This window comes from Pan troglodytes, chromosome 4 (assembly GCF_028858775.2).
Source record: "Pan troglodytes isolate AG18354 chromosome 4, NHGRI_mPanTro3-v2.0_pri, whole genome shotgun sequence".
NCBI lineage: Eukaryota > Metazoa > Chordata > Mammalia > Primates > Hominidae > Pan > Pan troglodytes.
This window is the reverse complement of record NC_072402.2, coordinates 159,358,385-159,377,229: the sequence shown is the minus strand read 5'-3', so window position 1 is coordinate 159,377,229 and position 18,845 is coordinate 159,358,385.

Below are 18,845 nucleotides of genomic sequence, written 5' to 3'. Positions count from 1 at the left end.
CAATGTATTTTCAACTCACATTAATTGTGCTATTACTTAAATCCCCTAAATATCTGGTATATATGATGCTATGAAATAATTCTCTTCAGATTAATCACAACTTTTTTTCAACCAGAGAACCCTATATTTATCCCTGTTATCTTTTTTAGATCTGTGTTTCTTTTTTTTTCCTATTGAAATGTTTACCATTCATCTCTGATTTGTGTCATCAGAGAGAAAGCTTTGTGAGGGTTTTCAGACCGAATGTTTTTGTCTTTTCTTTTTTAAATTTAATTTAATTTAAAGTTCCAGGATACATGAGCAGAATGTGCAAGTTTGTTACATAGGTAAACGTGTGCCATCGTGTTGTGCTGCACCTATCAACCCATCACCTAAGTATTAAGCCCTGCATGCATTAACTACTTAACTTGATGCTCTCTCTCCCTTTCCCCACATCCCCAACAGGCCACAGTGTGTGTTGTTTTTCCTCTTCCTGTGTTCATGTGTTCTCATTGTTCACCTCCCACTTATTAGAACATGTGGTGTTTTGTTTTGTTTCCTGTTCCTGTGTTATTTTGCTGAGGATAATGGCTTCCAGCTCCATCCATGTCCCTGCAAAGACATGATTCCATTCCTTTATATGGCTGCATAGTACTCCATGGTGTATATGTACCACATTTTCTTTATCCAGTCTATCATTGATGGACATTTGGGTTGATTCCATGTCTTTGTTATTGTGAATAGTGCTGCAATGAACATACACATGCCTGTATCTTTATAATAGAATGATTTTTATTCTTTTATACCCAGTAATGGGATTGCTGGGCCAAATGGTATTTCTGGTTCTAAGTCTTTGAGGAGTTGTCACACTATCTTTGTTGAACTAATGTACATTCTCATCAACAGTGAAGAAAGTTCCTATTTCTCCACAGCCTCGCCAGCATCTGTTGCTTCTTGAATTTTTAATAATCGTCATTCTGACTGGTGTGAGATGGTATCTCATTGTTTTGATTTGCATTTCTCTAATGATCAGTGATGTTGAACTTTTTTTCATGTTTGTTGGCTGCATAAATGTCTTCTTTTGAGAAATGTCTGTTCATTTCCTTTACCCAATTTTTAATATTTTTTCCTGTAAATTTGTTAAAGTTCCAGGTAGATTTCGATATTAGACCTTTGTCGTATGGATAGATTGCAAAAGTTGTCTCCCATTCTGCAGATTGTCAGAAATTTTTTCACATGTAAAAAAAATTGTGGATGATATTGTACAGTTTTACAAATATTCCTATAGAATTTCTCATTAAAATGATTTTTTCAACCAGAAACACTTAATAAATTACAGTTGTCGCTAAACAAAAGATTAACACACCTGATTTTATTTTTTCATAGGTTTTAATTAATAAGAAATTAATGTAAGAGAAGGAAGACTTTTTTTACTCTCAATAGGAAAAAATATTAGTAGAGCTAGAAGGGATAATAAGCTATGTAATCTTAGTCATTTTCCCTCTGCTGAGCTTACCTTTAAAAGAATGTGATAGACCTAGCGATATCTAAGATACTCAAGTTCTGTAATCTGATAATTTGTATGTAATGAAGTCCCTTGTTCACACATCTCTGTCAGAATTAGGGCAGACAAGATCTATTAGCAACACTGTTAATTAGATTGCAATTATTATTCTCCTGTGGAATTAGCAAAAAAAAAAGGAGTTTAAGAATATGACAATGGCTACGACTTTGGGAGATGTATGGTCATATTTATGTAGCGTTTTGACTATGTAAACCAGTTATCAGAGCTCTTTCATTTAGAGAATTACTTCCGTTTGGCAAATTTAAGAATATCTATCTTATACATGCATATTTTGTAGCTGTTTCTCCAAAATATTTTCTCTTTTATGAATCACGTTAGACAAACACTTGCATGCTCTGTTATTTATCTCCACTGGGAAGCCTAGAACTACCATCCTGTTCAACGATAGTGCTATTAACATGCTGGATTTTGTAAAAGAATAATGTGAAATCATTCCTTTTGTGTCCTGTACTTTAATTCCATATATGACTCACAACAACACTGCTTTGTTTATATAAAATGACTTATTAAAGATGTAATGTTTATTAGAGAAAATTATTGCACAGAAAGAGCAAACTTGGCACCAGACACTAAATGGCACTTTTTATAATACAAAAAATCAATATGTCTATGCATGCATATATAAACAAACCAAATATTCAAGTTAGCTACAGAATTGCCTCTTGGATAACATTTACTTACACTTTCTCCCTAAAAATCTCCATTGATCTTTTCAAAAACAGCATTGGAAGTATGCTTTCTACAGAAATTGTATTCTTCCACAAGTGGGGGATTATATACCCTGGCAGCCATTGTGTAGAGGCCAGGAATGCTGTTATCCTACAATGCATAGGACAGTCCCCTCAAAAAATAATTATCTTGCCAAAACACATCAGTAGTACCAATGCTGAGAAAACTTGCCCTAGACTAAAACCACTCAAACTTTAGTAAAATGTTCCTCGATGAATGATTTAGCCTCTCAAGTCCACTCATTTCACAGTATTTTCACAGCATAGTGTTCTTGTAAGTCTTTACTTCCCCCTTATGATATATTGAGGATAGCTACTTGTCCAAACATACAAACATACCTACGTTTCTGAGACAAATAAGGATGTTAAATGAGCACACTATTAAGGGAGTTAAAGCCAGCAACACAAATATAAAGATTACATTTGCAAATTTACAAAAGGATTGCTATGTAAATATACAATAAGTAAAAAGCAGGCCAATAACTTCAATGGATATATGGATATATATAAGTTTACAATTCACAATGAAAATAGTCAAGAAACATAAAAGGTGGTCTCTTGATTAAGAGAAATCAATTCAATTCAAATAAAACAAAAATTTTGTAAATTTATCTCATGGTCATAAATTATTAAGAATTCTTACAGACTGATGTTCAGTGAAGTGTTTTCAATGGGATATGCTATTTATATTGGAAGAAGGGCAATTCCTCATTAGGCGAGACAGTCCCACACATTTCAGGATACTTAGGATCTCTTGCTTTTACTCACGGAGTGTCTCTAGTGTTCTCTATGTGTGCTAACAACCAAATATTCTCTTCATATTTTAAAATGCTTTATAGTGGGGATTTATTTTTCCCAGTTGAGAACATTATGAGTGCAACATGCAATAATTTGACTAGAGTTCATAATTAAAACTAAAATGTGCTAAAGGCTTTGCAGGCTAAGTTCAAAGAAATACCTGCTCTTTGGATCAGCCATCTTTCTGCATCCAAAAACTTAGATAAGTTTACAGTAGATTAGCAAAACTAATCTCATTAAACTATTCCCTCCCAAAGTAAGTACATAACTGGGGAGAAGAAAAAGGACATAGATACTTGGGAAAAACCACTGGATTAGAGTTTTCTATCACCTTCTGTAGGAAGGAAGAGCCAGTCCCCTCTCTGACAAGTAAAAGAGATGATAAAATGGTAAGTTATTCACTCCTAAAAATTGAAAATGTCTAGAAGAAGAACCTACTGACATCCTCATTCTTGGCAATACACTTGCTCTGAGAAAAGCAGAAGGCCCACACAGAGGCCCCAGAGAGAAACACAAGGTAGTTTGGTATTGTTCTCCTGAGGCATAGGCATACATATATAAACACATAGACTGGTCTACCTTCCAATCTATATACCAGAGGCCTCCCAAAATAGCAAATTTTAGTGGGGCTTGAACACAGTGTGATGTAGTATGATTCAGAAAAGAGGGAAGTAACCCTCTCCGTTCCAGTTCCTGGAAGAATTGCAAGAGTGCACAAGTGGATTCTAGTGACTCACATGGCTTTGTATGAAGGAACATAAAGGCAGGTGGAAGGGCAGAAACATTGATCACTCCATGTAGCCATCTGACCATGCAAGAAGAGGCCTACCTCCAAAAAAGGTGTTGAGGACATATAGCAATTGGAAGCTGTATTGTTTGTCCAACCTGTCACAGAAGGGGTTACAGCAAGGCTGAACAGCAATTTCTTCTCTCCTTCAAATGCAATTTTCTTGAACAGGCTCCTTTATTCTAGCATTATTAAATGGCATCTAAATCTGCACAATGAAGGATGTATTCCAATAATCTTTGCATTAGCTACAGGAACAAATCTCACCAGTTACGTGCTGTACATCCTGCATTTTGTAATTTGCTCCTCTTTAAACATATGTGGCTTAAAAATAACCCCCAAATACTCTAAAGCCTATTTGGAGATTGGTAGAAAGAAGAATATTAATGATATTGAGCCAAAAAGGTAAGCAGAAAAGGGATTTTTAACATAATTTCCAGAAGTCCTAAGAGTAAATTGGATTTAAAAGTTTCTTTTGAGATATTTGTCATAGGTAAAATTATTGGTAACATGTAAGTTTGATACTACATAAACATATGATATAATTTGCTTTCATTGTGTAGCATATTCAGGTGCATAAATCATTTATAAGTACAATATATCACTTTTATCTCCCTCTCCAAACAAATTAAGCAGAATGGTGTTATTATTCTCATTACTTGGGTACATATAAGACCTGGAGAGGTCAAATAATTTATCCATGATTGCAAAGCTATTAAAGGGTAGAGCTGAACACAAATCTGTAGATTCATATTCAAATAATTCTTAAGTAAGCCAGATAAACCAATATGCCAGGCTCTTGTTGCCACTAAGTTGATTTTGACTAAAATAGTTTTCAGTCATCATGTAATGACAGGGGAGAATGAAACTGAGCTTCAAAAACAAAAGCCCTTGCTTTGTCTACTAATAACTCAAATTACTTCTCTCTGAGTATTAGTTTTCTCAACAGTATGAGGGTCTGGAACCAAAGAATTTCAGTATTTGTGTAACTACTTCCCATTCAGTACCAGAATACTTGGAACTTTTTTCCTTAACTGTCTTAGAACCTGTAATGAAGATCAAATCAGTCAAAAAACAATAAATAAAATTTAGGGCTGTATATGGAGAAATTAATGTAACATTAATAATAGCAAATGTTTAACATTAACTGTGTATCAAGAATTATGTTAATAAATCTACAGACTCTAACTCATTCATTGCTAACACAAATGTCTATGAGTTGCCTGTAATTGTGCCAATTTGATAGATCAGCAGGATATGTAACTTGCACAATCTCGCATTGCTAATAAGTGGCAAAATCAAGATTTAAAACTAGATTATTCTAACTCAAAAGCATCTAGGTAGAAACCAAGGCCAATGGCCAGAAGTCAGTGAAAAGTAAGTTTCAGTTCTATTAAAGGGAAAAAGTTCTGACTGTCATTATCTATTGAAGGGTGGAATGGGCTATCATAGGAAAAAATGAGTTTCCCATTAACAACAGTATTCAAATATAGTATGGAATATGGTCTGTATGGGGATTTTTTTTTTTTTTTTGACAGAATCTCGCTCTGTCACCAGGCTGGAGTGCAGTGGCGTGATCTTGGCGCACTGCAACCTCCACCTGCCAGATTCAAGTGATTCTCCTGCCTCAGCCTCCTGAGTAGCTGGGACTACAGGCACGCGCCACCATGCCTGGCTAATTTTTGTATTTTTAGTAGAGATGGGGTTTCTCCATGTTGGCCAGGATGGTCTCAATCTCTTGACCTCATGATCCACCCACCTCAGCCTCCCAAAGTGCTAGGATTACAGACTTGAGCTACCATGCCTGGCTGGGGATGTATGTTTTATGAGGAAATTACATGGTCCCCATGAACATTCAGCAGGACACTGAGGCTACTTGCGGGTATTCTAAAGAAGATCTGATTGATAGACATCTCAAGTGAATATTTGGAGTAATGAAAACTCTACTACAGAGTTTCTTTGGAGTGACATGAGAAAGGAAATTTAAAGAGATTCCTGGTGGTACAATGTACTGTTAAGGAGAAAAAAGGAGAGGGCTTACGGAGTTATACTAAAAGAGGGAGCAAAAGTAAAGGATTATATAATAACATTTACTGAACACAACATATTTCAAGCATATGCAATGATACTGTCTCTAATCTGTGCAACTACTTTACAAAATAGCCTTTTTATGTTCATTTTACAAAAGAGGAGAATGAGACTCACAAAAATACGTTATTACCTGAGGACTCAGAGCTATTATTACCTCTGATGCCAAAATACACTTTTATACATTGTGCTTTATGTATTATATCAGATCTGATCCTTTCTCTAAAGTTAGGGCTCTTAAACTCTCTGGACCAATAATAGTTTTTATATTGTTGTTAAATAATACCCACCATCTCAGTGGACACTGTGACAAAATCCCCATGTGATCCCTTTGGAGGATCCAGTGCAATAAGGACCTAATTGCTCTGGGAAGCAAAGGACAATAAAGCGACATTTCTCTGGACTGCAGCTTTAAATTGTTTTGGCTTGGTTAGGAGTAGAAAGTTGAGTACATGAGAGGGCATTCTGGGACCCCCAAAAAATATAGGCCGGGAATAGCTGTTTCAAACTTCAAAACACAAATACCAAAGAACCAAAAAGACACTTCTTAAAGAGCACATGTATATGAATGCGTGATTTATATTTGCTAAACTGGTATTCATTCAATTTAACTTTTATTTATCAAGTGGTTTTTTATATTTTGAGAAAGTTCACCTTCAGAAAGCTCACATTCTAGGTATCCCTATGCAACATAATAGTACTGGCAAGACATCAGGTGCTAAAAAGTAGAATTGTTAGCCATGTGCTATGGAGACACTGAATGAGGAGGCACCAACGGTAAAGAATGGGATCAGGGATTATTTCATCAAAGAAATGATATTTAGGCTAAAATTCTGAGATTGAATAAACTGTTAGCAGATTAGAAAAGACCATTTCAGGCTGCATTATGAGCTCAGAGGTGACACAATGTATGTTGTGTTTGTAAACAACAAACCAAGAAAATAGAGGAAGCAAAGAGAAATGCAATAGATGAAAAGACTGGAAGAGAAGACGGAGTCCTATAAAGGAGCATGCTCCTCACTGGAGGATTTGAGAAAAGGCATGGACTTCTATAGCAGACCAGAACATGACTGCCTAAACAATTTTTAACAGCACTGTTTCTCTGAGAATTGCCCTCAGGAGTAAAATCAGGGAGGCTGTTAGAAATTCAGGCATGAAATAGGGCCTTGCAATGTTTGTGCTACAGGCTTAACCATGTATTGATTAGAGGCCTTTGGAATCAGGAAACTTGAAGTCACCAGCAGGCAAGTTACTTATGAAAATTATTTACTATCTCTAGGCATCATTGTCCTTACCTATGAAATGGGGTAATCGGTTCATGACAAGGATGAAATGAAATGTGCATGGAAGTAATTATCATGGGGCACATCCATAGTAAACAATAAATAAAAATATCTATCAACATCATCACCACCGTCATCACCATAATCATCATTGTCATCATCATTTTTGGCCATATCAAACCTTTTCTCTCCAGCATTTAGAAATGGGGTTGAGAAATTAGCGTTTGCTCAGTGTCATTTCCTAAGGCTGTCGGTTTTGGGGGCGGGCATGTTTGGCTGAGTTAATGCAACAACAGAGACAGAAAGAAACCGAACTGCAGCAGCCCCATGGAAGGAGGCATAGGCAAGAGTCACTGCAACCCCAAAATCTGAGAGAGCAGCTGTCTGGATCTCTGACAGCCTCCCTGATTTTATTCCTTCATAATCTAGGTGTCATTTCTGCCTTTGGTTTCCCCCAAGAAAGGGTTGTGTCTTTATTATAAATTCCTCTTTTTTCTTCAAGGCAAATTAAATGTTTTCTATCACTAGGTTCTCAAAGGAGCTTAATTCAGAAGGCTGTATTCCAAATATGAAAGCAGAATTTCAGATTGTGACAATACAGTAGGACACTCAGATAGGTCGTGTGACCCACAAGAGAGAAAACCTAGAAAAGGTGGAATCCTGGACTTGCTTCCTGGCCATTCCAGAAAGGACCAAGCTAATTGGCAGTTACTTAATGAACTGCTGCTTAATGAGTCTCTCACACCTCCATGGAACAGAATAAGCACGTTAGTAAACTGTGTGAACTCTTTCAGGCCACTAGGGGACTACTGAGCATCGTCTTCTGGCAGTGCTACTCATGCCCTGGAATCTGCCTATTTATCAAATGCTTGGAGTATAGAAAAGAGAGGACAGAATTTTGGGTTCAAGCCCAGTGATGTGCTCTGGGGAAATGTTATAGAAGCACAAGCAGAATGGAAGTCAATTAAACATGGATTCTGTTGGACTTGGATAAGATGTAAACTCCAAAGCTACTGCCATGCACAGGGACATTCTCAGAGCAAGAGTACAAATAAAATGTTGAAAGTGCCTTGGAAAGGTCAGAGGATTTCATGGGAATGCAGGTTCTTCATGTTATTATGTGAAGAATATTAATGTGTTTTTCATATTATTATTTTAAATGACAGTGTTTTGTATTAGGATTAAATGTAAAAAAATTGCCATTTTTATATGAGTGATTCAATGTGACAGAAGGAAAATATAAATAATGGTGGGTTCAGGGGACTCAGAGAAAAGCTGAGAGGTGTTTGCTGCACAATTTGGAGCTACTGACTCATTGGTGATTGATAACATTGCACCAAAAAAAATTGGTAAAGATTCTCTCTAACAAATCCTGACTCTCCAAGAAATAAATGAGTTATTTAAAATAGATTTTTAACAAACAGGCTTTGGAGAGAATGTGCTAGGAGTAGAGTATTTGGTACTGTCAGAATTAAAAGAGGTATATAACTGTGGACTTGCTGTGGGTTTATTGTTGTTGTCATCCTTTTGGTTATTAAGGAACATGTTAGTTATTAAAACAGAAAGATCTAACTTCCAGTGGTAAAACAAAATGGCTTACATTTCTTACACTAGAAAAAATATGGAGGGAGGCAACTCCTGGCTTTGGCAGCTAAGAGACAGCAGAGCTGACATCTCTGTATTTCATGCTGCCTTATCTTGTGATTACCTCAGTTTCATATCGGCATTCAACAGAAGTAAAAAACTGAGTCACGTGGCCACCTCTAGCTACAGTGTGGCTAGGGAAATTGTAAACTACCCCTTGATTTCTGAATTGGCAAATTAGAAAATTAATATGTATGGATAAATGTTCAGATGAATTCTACAAAATATCTTTTGTTACTATTGAAACCTAGGAAAATGAACAGATTTCAATAGCAAGGGATAGTCTTATTAAGTTTTTCATTCTTTAAATTGTAGATGGCAGAGAAAGATGAGAGTTGGAAATCATTATTAAATTAGCCATCTGAAAGATTTGTCACAGTCAGAGAACTCCCTCCAGGCATGTTAATTACAGCAGGTATCCTTGACTCTGGGATGAATACTTAGGGAGTAGAGTGTAGCCTGCATTTCTGTTGCCACTGCCCACTCAGCTTTTGGGCCATGCTCAATCTGCACACATATGTACAGAAGCCTAGTGAACTAGTGAATTGCCCATTCTAATGAGAATTATGAGAAGTCCTTTCCTAAAAGTCATTAGTATTTTTAAGATATTCTGAAGAATTCCATTGCCATTGAATATGAGTAATGCAGTTACTTTCCAAGAGCTGATGGCAAGTGAGACCTGATATTCAGTTAAAGAATCCAGGCCTTCAAAAGGCCTGAAATCCATGAAACACATTAGTTTGGCACTTCCCAGAATTTCCCTTTTTGTGTTGTATTTCTAAGTTATATACTGGCAGTTTTTTAAAGTTTCTTACAGGAAATGATTTTTACAAATTAAAGCTATTCCATCAATGAGTATTCATTTTATTAAATCCCACCTGAGAAATTTCATATAAAATTAAGTGATAGGAAAATCTTTGTCTTCATGAGGATTTGACATGCTTTCTTCTTTCTACAAATGCATAACTGAGGGTGTTTCTCCTTGCAGCCTTGCTGCCAGGGAACTCAAAGTCAAAACTGAAGTATAGCTGACTTTTGTTGGTGTTGGTCTTCTATTATTCTTGTGCCTGTTTTTCTGTTGCTACTCTGTATTTAGTACTTGTCTTGTTTTAGGAGGTTCCTCAAAATTCTGCAGGAAGGAGTGGGATGCAAATAAATAGTAGTGAATGAGATAGTAATTGATGATTTTCTTGGGCCACTGAGTTATTCGAATCAATTATATTCATATTACCTATCGATTACTTGATCTGGAGTAGTGTTTAAACTAAAACCAAGAACAAAATGGATGAATCCAGAATGGAGAAGACATTAACTCTTAAAGGAGACTTAGAACCAGAAGGTTCTAGGAAAATCAGGCACTAAACTGTAGAGTATATGTTTTACAGAAAGGAGACAGTTACTGTTCACCTTCAGCCAACTTATATTTGAAACTACTTGAGTAAAATATTACATATCTTCCAGTCTTTAAAGAAGAAATTTTTCTTTATGTGAAACTGCCATTTTTAATGTTAATTTTTTTAATTTGGTTTTTACATACATTAATATTTACTTATTTTGGTGTGTAGCTCTTTGAATTATTATAAGCCCCAAAATTTACTCCCCCAAATTTCCCTTATGCTGCTGTTTTGTAGCCAAACCTTCCAAAAATCCCTAATCTCTGGCATCCACCAATGGTGTTTTTCACAGCTATACTTTTGTCTTCTTCAGAATGTCATACACACAGCACATAAACTAATGGTTAGGTTTTTTCACTTAGCATAATTCGTTAGAGATGTATCCATGTTGTTGACCGCGTCAATAATTTGTTCAAATTTTAAAGAAAAGTAGTATTTTATTGTAACAATGTACCACAATTTGTTTATCCATTCATCAATTAAATGACAACTGGGTTGTTTCCAATTTTTAGTGATTATGAATAATGCTGCTATAAACATTCATATGGAGATTTTTGTGTAAATGTAAGTTTTCTGTTACTTAGATTAAATATCTAGGAGTGAGATTGCTAGGTTGTTTTATAAATTGATGACTAATTTGATTTAAAAACTACCAAAATATCTTCCAAAGTATATGTATTATTTTATACACCTATCAGCAATTTATGAGAGTTTCAGTTGCTCCAAATTTATACCAGTACTTGGCACAATTGTTTATCATTCTAATAGGTGCACAGTGGCATTGTTTTAATCTCCTTTTCCTAATGACCAATAAGCATAATTGCTTATTTGCTATGTATATATCTTGGTTCAAACTTTTTGCATATTTTGAGAATATTCTATTGTTTATTATTTTTAAACTTTAAGAGTTCTTAATATTTTCTAAATAAACACCTTTTCAAATAGGTAATTTGCTCCCAGTCAGTAACTTGACTTTTCATTATTTAACAGCGTCTTTTGCAGAACAAGGATATTTAATTTTGAGGAAGTCTAATATGTCAATGTTTTCTATAATAAGGTACAATTTGGTGGTAATATTTAAACCACAATGAGATACAATCTAATGCCAGTCAGAATGGCTATTATTAAAAAGTCAAAAATAATGCTGGTGAGTTTATGGAGAAAAAAGAACGTTTACACACTGTTGGTAGGAGTTTAAATTAATTCAGCCATCATAGAAGACGATGTGGCAATTCCTCAAAGACCTAGAGGCAGAAATACCACTCAACCCAGCAATTCCATTACTGGGTATATACCCAAAGGAATATGAAATCATTATATTATAAATACATATGTACTCATATGTTCATTGCAGCACTATTCTAAAGTGCAAATACATGGAATCAACCTATATACCCATCAATGAGAGACTGAATAAAGAAAATGTGGCAGGCACATATACACCATGGAATACTATGCAGCCAAAAAAAAGAATGAAATTATATCCTTTACAGAGACATAGATGGAGCTGGAGGTCATTATTGTTAGCAAACTAACACAGAAACAGACAACCAAATACCACATGTTCTCACTTATAAGTGGGAACTAAATGATGAGAACACATGGACACATAGCAGGGAACAACACACACTGGGGCCTTTTGGAAGGTGGAAGGTGTGAGGAGGGAGAGGAAAAACAACTAATGGGTACTAAGCTTAATACCTGGGTGATGAAATAATCTGTACAACAAATCCCCATGACACAAGTTTACCTATGTAACAAACCTGCACTTGTACCCCTGTACTTAAAATAAGAGTTAAAAAATGTTCACACCCTTTACCTAGAGATTTCACTGCCTAAAATGGATCCTAAATAAGAAACTAAAAATACTGTGGGGAAAATGATTGAAGATATTAGATATAATTTTAAAGCTAAGTTTTCAAATCTAGAAAAATAAATGATCAAACATGGTGAAATACCACACAACTATTACAAATTTTTACAAAGAATTCATAGCAACATGGGAAATACTTAAGAGTTACATGAAACAAAATTCAGAATACAAAATTGTATTTGTACTTTGATTACAATTATGGCAAATACAATCTATAAATATAATAAACACCTGAAAGAAAATTTAAAAAAAAACTGCCTAACTCAAGATTTTCTCCTATGTTTTCTTCAATATTTTTTCAATTGGAATTTGTTTTACAGAATGCTAACTGTGATTCTTATAAACAGTGGTGAAGAAATTGTTTTTGTTTATTGTTATTTTATTTGATGAGATTTTTTAAAATACAAAATTGTTGAGAGAACACTTATCAGTACATAGAAACAGAATCACAAACATAAACATGCTTTTTCTTTTTCTTTCTTTCTTTTTTTTTTTTTTTTTTTTTTTTTTGAGACGGAGTTTCGCTCTTGTCACCCAGGCTGGAGTGCAATGGCAAGATCTTGGCTCGCTGCAACCTCTGCCTCCAGGGTTCAAGCAATTCTCCTGCCTCAGCCTCCCTAGTAGCTGGGATTACAGGGGCATGCCACAAAGCCCAGCTAATTTTTGTATTTTTAGTAGAGACAGGGTTTGATCACGTTGGCCAGGCTGGTCTCGAACTCCTGATCTCAGGTGATCCACGTGCCTCACCCTCCCAAAGTGTTGGTATTACAGGCATGAGCCAGTGAGCCATTGCACCCGGCCTAAACATGATATGTATGTATACTTTACATTCTAGGGTACATGTGCACAACATGCAGGTTTGTTACATAGGTATACATGTGCCACGTTGGTTTGTTGCACCTAGCAACTCGTCATTGCTTATTCTTATAGAACGTTCCAGATAAAGCTGAAGCCTGTTGTAGCAACTCACCAATTAAACAGAATTATTACATGAAAGTTCTTATCTATTTTGTGCCAAATTTTGATATCAACAGGCTTTTATTTTGCTAAACTGAGACATTTGATGTTCAAGTTGTTTTGCTAATCTGAGAAGTTGATATTTCATTGTTACTTTAATTTGTATCCCTTTATTATTAAGCTTGAACTTTATTTTAATGTTTAATGGTTACTTGGATTTCTTCATATTTGAATTGCCTTTATCCATTCTATAGCCTTTATCTATTTTATTACTCATTTATTCATATATTTATTTATTTAATACTTTGCTTTTATATGTTTACCTGGTGCTTTTTTTTCCCCAATGTGTTACTTTGTTTATTATATATTTTGTCACACAGATTAAAAAAATAATATGATAAAGTGTATTTTGTTTTTTCTTATTAACAGTGATCTCAGGGCCTATCTAATAAAGTATTTCCTTCTATAAGTTAAAATATTTTACACATCATTTAGGATAATTAATTATGAGTCTCAAAGGAATATGCCCATTCCCTCTCTCCTGTCTCCCTGATGGACATAAAAATGACTTTAGGAGAAATGACAAAATATCTCTATGAAAATGAACCCTTAAGTCTGAGCTCCCACTGTAAACCCATCTTAATTTTTTTCTCTCCCATCTTTCAACACCTTGATAATGTCATCATAAAATTGAAAGTTTTGATGGTGTTTGTACTCATCTGTCTGAATTTCATCTGTATCTCTGCTAAGTGGACTTCTGAATCTCAAATGAGTTGTTCAGAGACAGTGAACAATATGGTGTGATGGTTCAGAGAGCTCTGATTTGGGTATCAGACCAATTTGTATCTGATTTCAGACTCTGCCACTTACTAGCTGTGAATCCTTAGGTAAGTCACTTAACTTCCTGAGCCTCAGTGTCCTCATCAATAATCCAAGCTTAATAATACTTCACATACTTTTTATGAGAACAAAATAAAGTTTGTACACTGTGATCATTAAAAAAAAATCTTACACGTTTTCTTCCAATAGTTTAGCAGTACTCTATTTAAATCCTTAGTTAGCTGGTAGATAATTATTACACTTAAATTTTACCGTTTAAATTCTTTTTTTTTTTTTTTGAGAAGGAGTCTCGCTCTGTCGCCCAGGCTGGAGTGCAGTGGCGCAATCTCGGCTTACTGCAAGCTCCGCCTCCCGGGTTCACGCCATTCTCCTGTCTCAGCCTGCCGAGTAGCTGGGACTACAGGTGCCCACCACCACGCTCAGCTAATTTTTTGTATTTTTAGTAGAGACAGGGTTTCACCGTGTTAGCCAGGATGGTCTTGATCTCCTGAGCTTGTGATCCACCCGCCTCAGCCTCCCAAAGTGCTGGGATTACAGGCGTGAGCCACGGCGCCCAGCCTAAACTCTTAGTTATCTGTAATATACTTTTATGAATGAGTAGTACTAAGACTCTCTTTTATTTTTCGAATTATAATGCAATTGTTCTAATAACAAGTGGGGAATAATCTATTTTTTCCCCATTGGTTTTGCTATGGTTTGAAGCATCTCCCTAAAGTTCATGTGTTGGAAATTTGATTGCCATTGTAACAAATACATTGCATTAGGAAGTGGAATCATTAAGGGATGATTAGATCATGAGACCTCTGCTCTCATTAATACATTAACACCTTTATAATGGCAGTGGGTTAGTTATCATGGGAGGGGCTCCAGATAAAAAGATGGGTTTGGCCCAATTTCCTATCTGTTTAGCATGCTCACTTGTCCTTTCACCAAGAGATGGCATAGCATGAAGACCTTTGCCAGACACTGGCACATGTTCTTGGACTTTGCAGCCTACAGAATCATGCGCCAAATAAACTTTTCTTTTTAATTACCTAGTCTGTGGCCTTTTGGTATAACACCAGAAACTAGAGTAAGACACATTTTTAATATCCACTCTATAATATAATTATTTTCCCATTTTTGCTGGAGAATGTATTTTGGACTCTTGATTCTGTTTCACTGACTTTTTAAGTTATATGCACACCTGTTTGTTTCACTTTTTTTCCCTTAGATAAAATGTGTCTTGGATGTTTTGGTGTTCCTCTTCCCACTAAATCCCATTTGAGACCAAAGGATTTATTTCTCTAGTTGCTGTGAGTCCCCTTAGAAATTCCCTCAGTTGAATAAACTTGTTGAACCTTTATTTGGGCAGGAAACCTTTACTGACATATATACGAACGTACAGCCCTCTCCGCAAGCTTTGAAACACATTTCTAGGATCGTCTCATCTTCAGAGCTCCATGGGGTTGGCTGAGGCAACTTTGAGATTGCAATTGTTGAGACCGGAACTTTTGCAGCCCAACCCCCCTTCCTTTCCACACGTAGTAATTCAACAGGAACTCACTACTGAATCGCCTGCAGGCTAACCTCTGTCTCAGAATCTGCTTTCTGAAGAATACAGTTTCTGACTCAAATCAGATTTTATTGACAATCTGCCAGTTTGTGGTCTTCAGTACAATTTTAAATATATATTAATTTTTATCCCCTATCTTTTTAAGTGGTCTGCTACCTGTTCTTAAGATCTGCCACTATGTCAAAATGGAGAGTTATAACATATATGTAATTTCAAAAGTATCACTAAAGAGTGTTTTGAAAGATTATATCATGAAAACGTAAACCCTATGCTTTTCCCTCCCCCCCAAAAAAAGTCAAAATTGCATTTACATCTATTTTGTACTAGAGCTTACACATGAATCAAGAAATTTTTTTAAAAAGGGCATCATGAAGCCTCTTGCCCATCCATTGGCTTTCTTTTAACCACTATGCCAATATTTCTATTTGACTATATATTTGAAATGCTGTGATTCAAATATTCCTCCTTCATATTCATTAATTTGCTTAGTATATTCAGTGGGCAGTTATTATGAGCCAAATATTGAAGTGTTTTTTGTTAAAGGAAAACAATTAGAAAAGCAAGAAACTATACCTGTCTCAAGGAATAATAAGACAAGTATGAAATAACATAATGCAAACAGGCTATTATCAACGCAATGCAGAGGTACAGAATGCAGTGAGAAATCAGATTATTGAGATCTCACTTGAAGGCTTTATTTTATTCCAGTTATTAATGAATTATTTGTCTAATTTTAACTGTTTCTTCTGGACAATTCTTATTCCATATTTTTTGAAAAAAATTTTGATATCTTAATTTATGTTTTATTTTTTCCCCTTTAACTTAACTGTATATTTTTTCCTCTTCAAGCAGTGGCAAATTCTGTCTTTTCTTGCCTCAGGAGTGTTTCTGGCAAGGCAGAAAGCAGATAATACGCTAGTTTCTAGATTTGTTTTCAGAAAGACCTGAAGGTATAGGCATAAACAAGGTTGCCTGGAGAAAAATAAAAGGAGGAACACTTCACACAGACTACAAAGAGAATCCCCCAGGCTAGGGGAGTAGAGAAACATAGAAATACACGTAGGTCTGGAAAGTACGAAAGAACTGTGCCATGCATCCTAGCTACACCACCTGGACACAGTACCAGAGTAGAAACAGTGTCATGGGAGGTCAAGCAAACGGGACTACAAGCAGATGTCTGTCCCGCAGGAATAGCTCAGAAGCCATAGAAAACTGCTACATCTCACAAGACCATGTAGACAGAGACAATTATATTTCACTGTCAACTCAGTGAACTGATGCTTAAGAACAGATGCCCTGTCCTCAACCCATGTCTTGGCACTGCATAGGATCCTACTGCTGTAGTATCAGGAGAGAGAAAGTTTCATTTCTTGTGTGCCAGAATTTGTCAACTGAGATCTATGTCTGCAAGAAAAGTGTAAGGTTTTGGTCTCTTGTTTATTATTTGCTTTTTGTTCAAATACTACTTCATTCATTATTTCATAATCCACCTTTAGGACTGTTGGGGGTCAAAATGAGAAAATAATTTGTGCAGAAAACACTACTTAGAACAGAGGAATGGAAGCAATGAACTAGTTTTTCTTCTCAGAAACACTTTTTAACCTCAGTCTCTAGTTGCAAAATCTCATTTATAATGGTGGTAGAGGGTTTGCTAAATATTCACGTACTTGATGCCTAAGCTTTTATTCATTACCTAACATTGTTCCCACTGAGGCATATCCCTGAGAAATGTATGAATTTATTATCTAAGGAATGAATCTATTGTGATGGATATCACTTGCTATTCCTCATTATCTTTCAGCTCATACTCCAAGTCGCAGTTTAAATGTCAATTCCATAGCTAAATCTACCTATTCCCAACTTCCAAAAATAACAAGTTTTGATTCTTCAATTATGTATTCTCAAAGCACATAATACTTCTACTGTGCACTTTTAATCATAGTAAAATCTTTTCTGTGTGTAATTCTTTGTTTCGGGCTCCCTTCCAATTAGAATGTTAGTTGATGAGTTACTTCCATAGCACTTAGCACAATGTTTGATGCACAATAACTATATATATATTTTTTATTTTATTATTATTATACTTTAAGTTTTAGGGTACATGTGCACATTGTGCAGGTTAGTTACATATGTGTACATGTGCCATGCTGGTGTGCTGCACCCATTAACTCGTCATTTAGCATTAGGTATATCTCCTAATGCTATCCCTACCCCTCCCCCCACCCCACAACAGTCCCCAGAGTGTGATGCTCCCCTTCCTATGTCCATGTGTTCTCATTGTTCAATTCCCACCTATGAGTGAGAACATGCGGCGTTTGGTTTTTTGTCCTTGCGATAGTTTACTGAGAATGATGGTTTCCAGTTTCATCCATGTCCCTACAAAGGACATGAACTCATCATTTTTTATGGCTGCATAGTATTCCATGGTGTATATGTGCCACATTTTCTTAATCCAGTCTATCATTGTTGGACATTTGGGTTGGTTCCAAGTCTTTGCTAGCACAATAACTATTTAATAAATATTTCTGACTGTCACAGAGAGGGAGTATGTGACTGAATAAATTTCAGTTTACTGTTTCAATTCTTCCCAATTATATATATACACATATATGTATACATACATGCATGTTTGTGTATGTATGTGCATATATTCTATGAAAAGACAACATTTTATTTTATTTTTTTTTCTATGATGAAGACCCCAAATGAGGTACCAGAGTCTTTATCCATAAAGGGAATGTCTACACATCAGAAGGTAACGGAAATGGACTTGGGGATGGAGAGAGTGGAATAGAGTTTAGCATGAACTCAGAGGAGCAAGAGCTTTTACATGATAATTGAGAGCTGATGGAAAAAAATTAGAGGCATACACAAAATTAAATTATGTTGATTTCACTTATTTGCATATGACCTCACTCCAAGAAGACTTGAGGCAGGGATTTACTAGTGTTTTGATTCTACTTGTAGAATATATTCTATCCTCTCTTTAAGTTACTGGTAAGATAGATGATAGATAGATAGATAGATAGATAGATAGATAGATAGATAGATAGATAGAGAGATATATAGATATAATAAACTTTATTTAAAAATTATTTTTATTTTACTTTAAGTTTCGGGATACATGTGCAGAATGTGGAGATTTGTTACATAAGTAAATGTGTGCCATGGTGGTTTGCTGCACCTATCAACCCATCACCTAGGTATTAAGCCCCACATGCACTAGCTATTTGAAAGATAATATTTCAAATGACTGTCATTTTACAAAGGGTAAGAAATATGTCAGGTGCTAACATTTCTTATGAGAATAAGTAGATTGAAACATGAAAGTTGA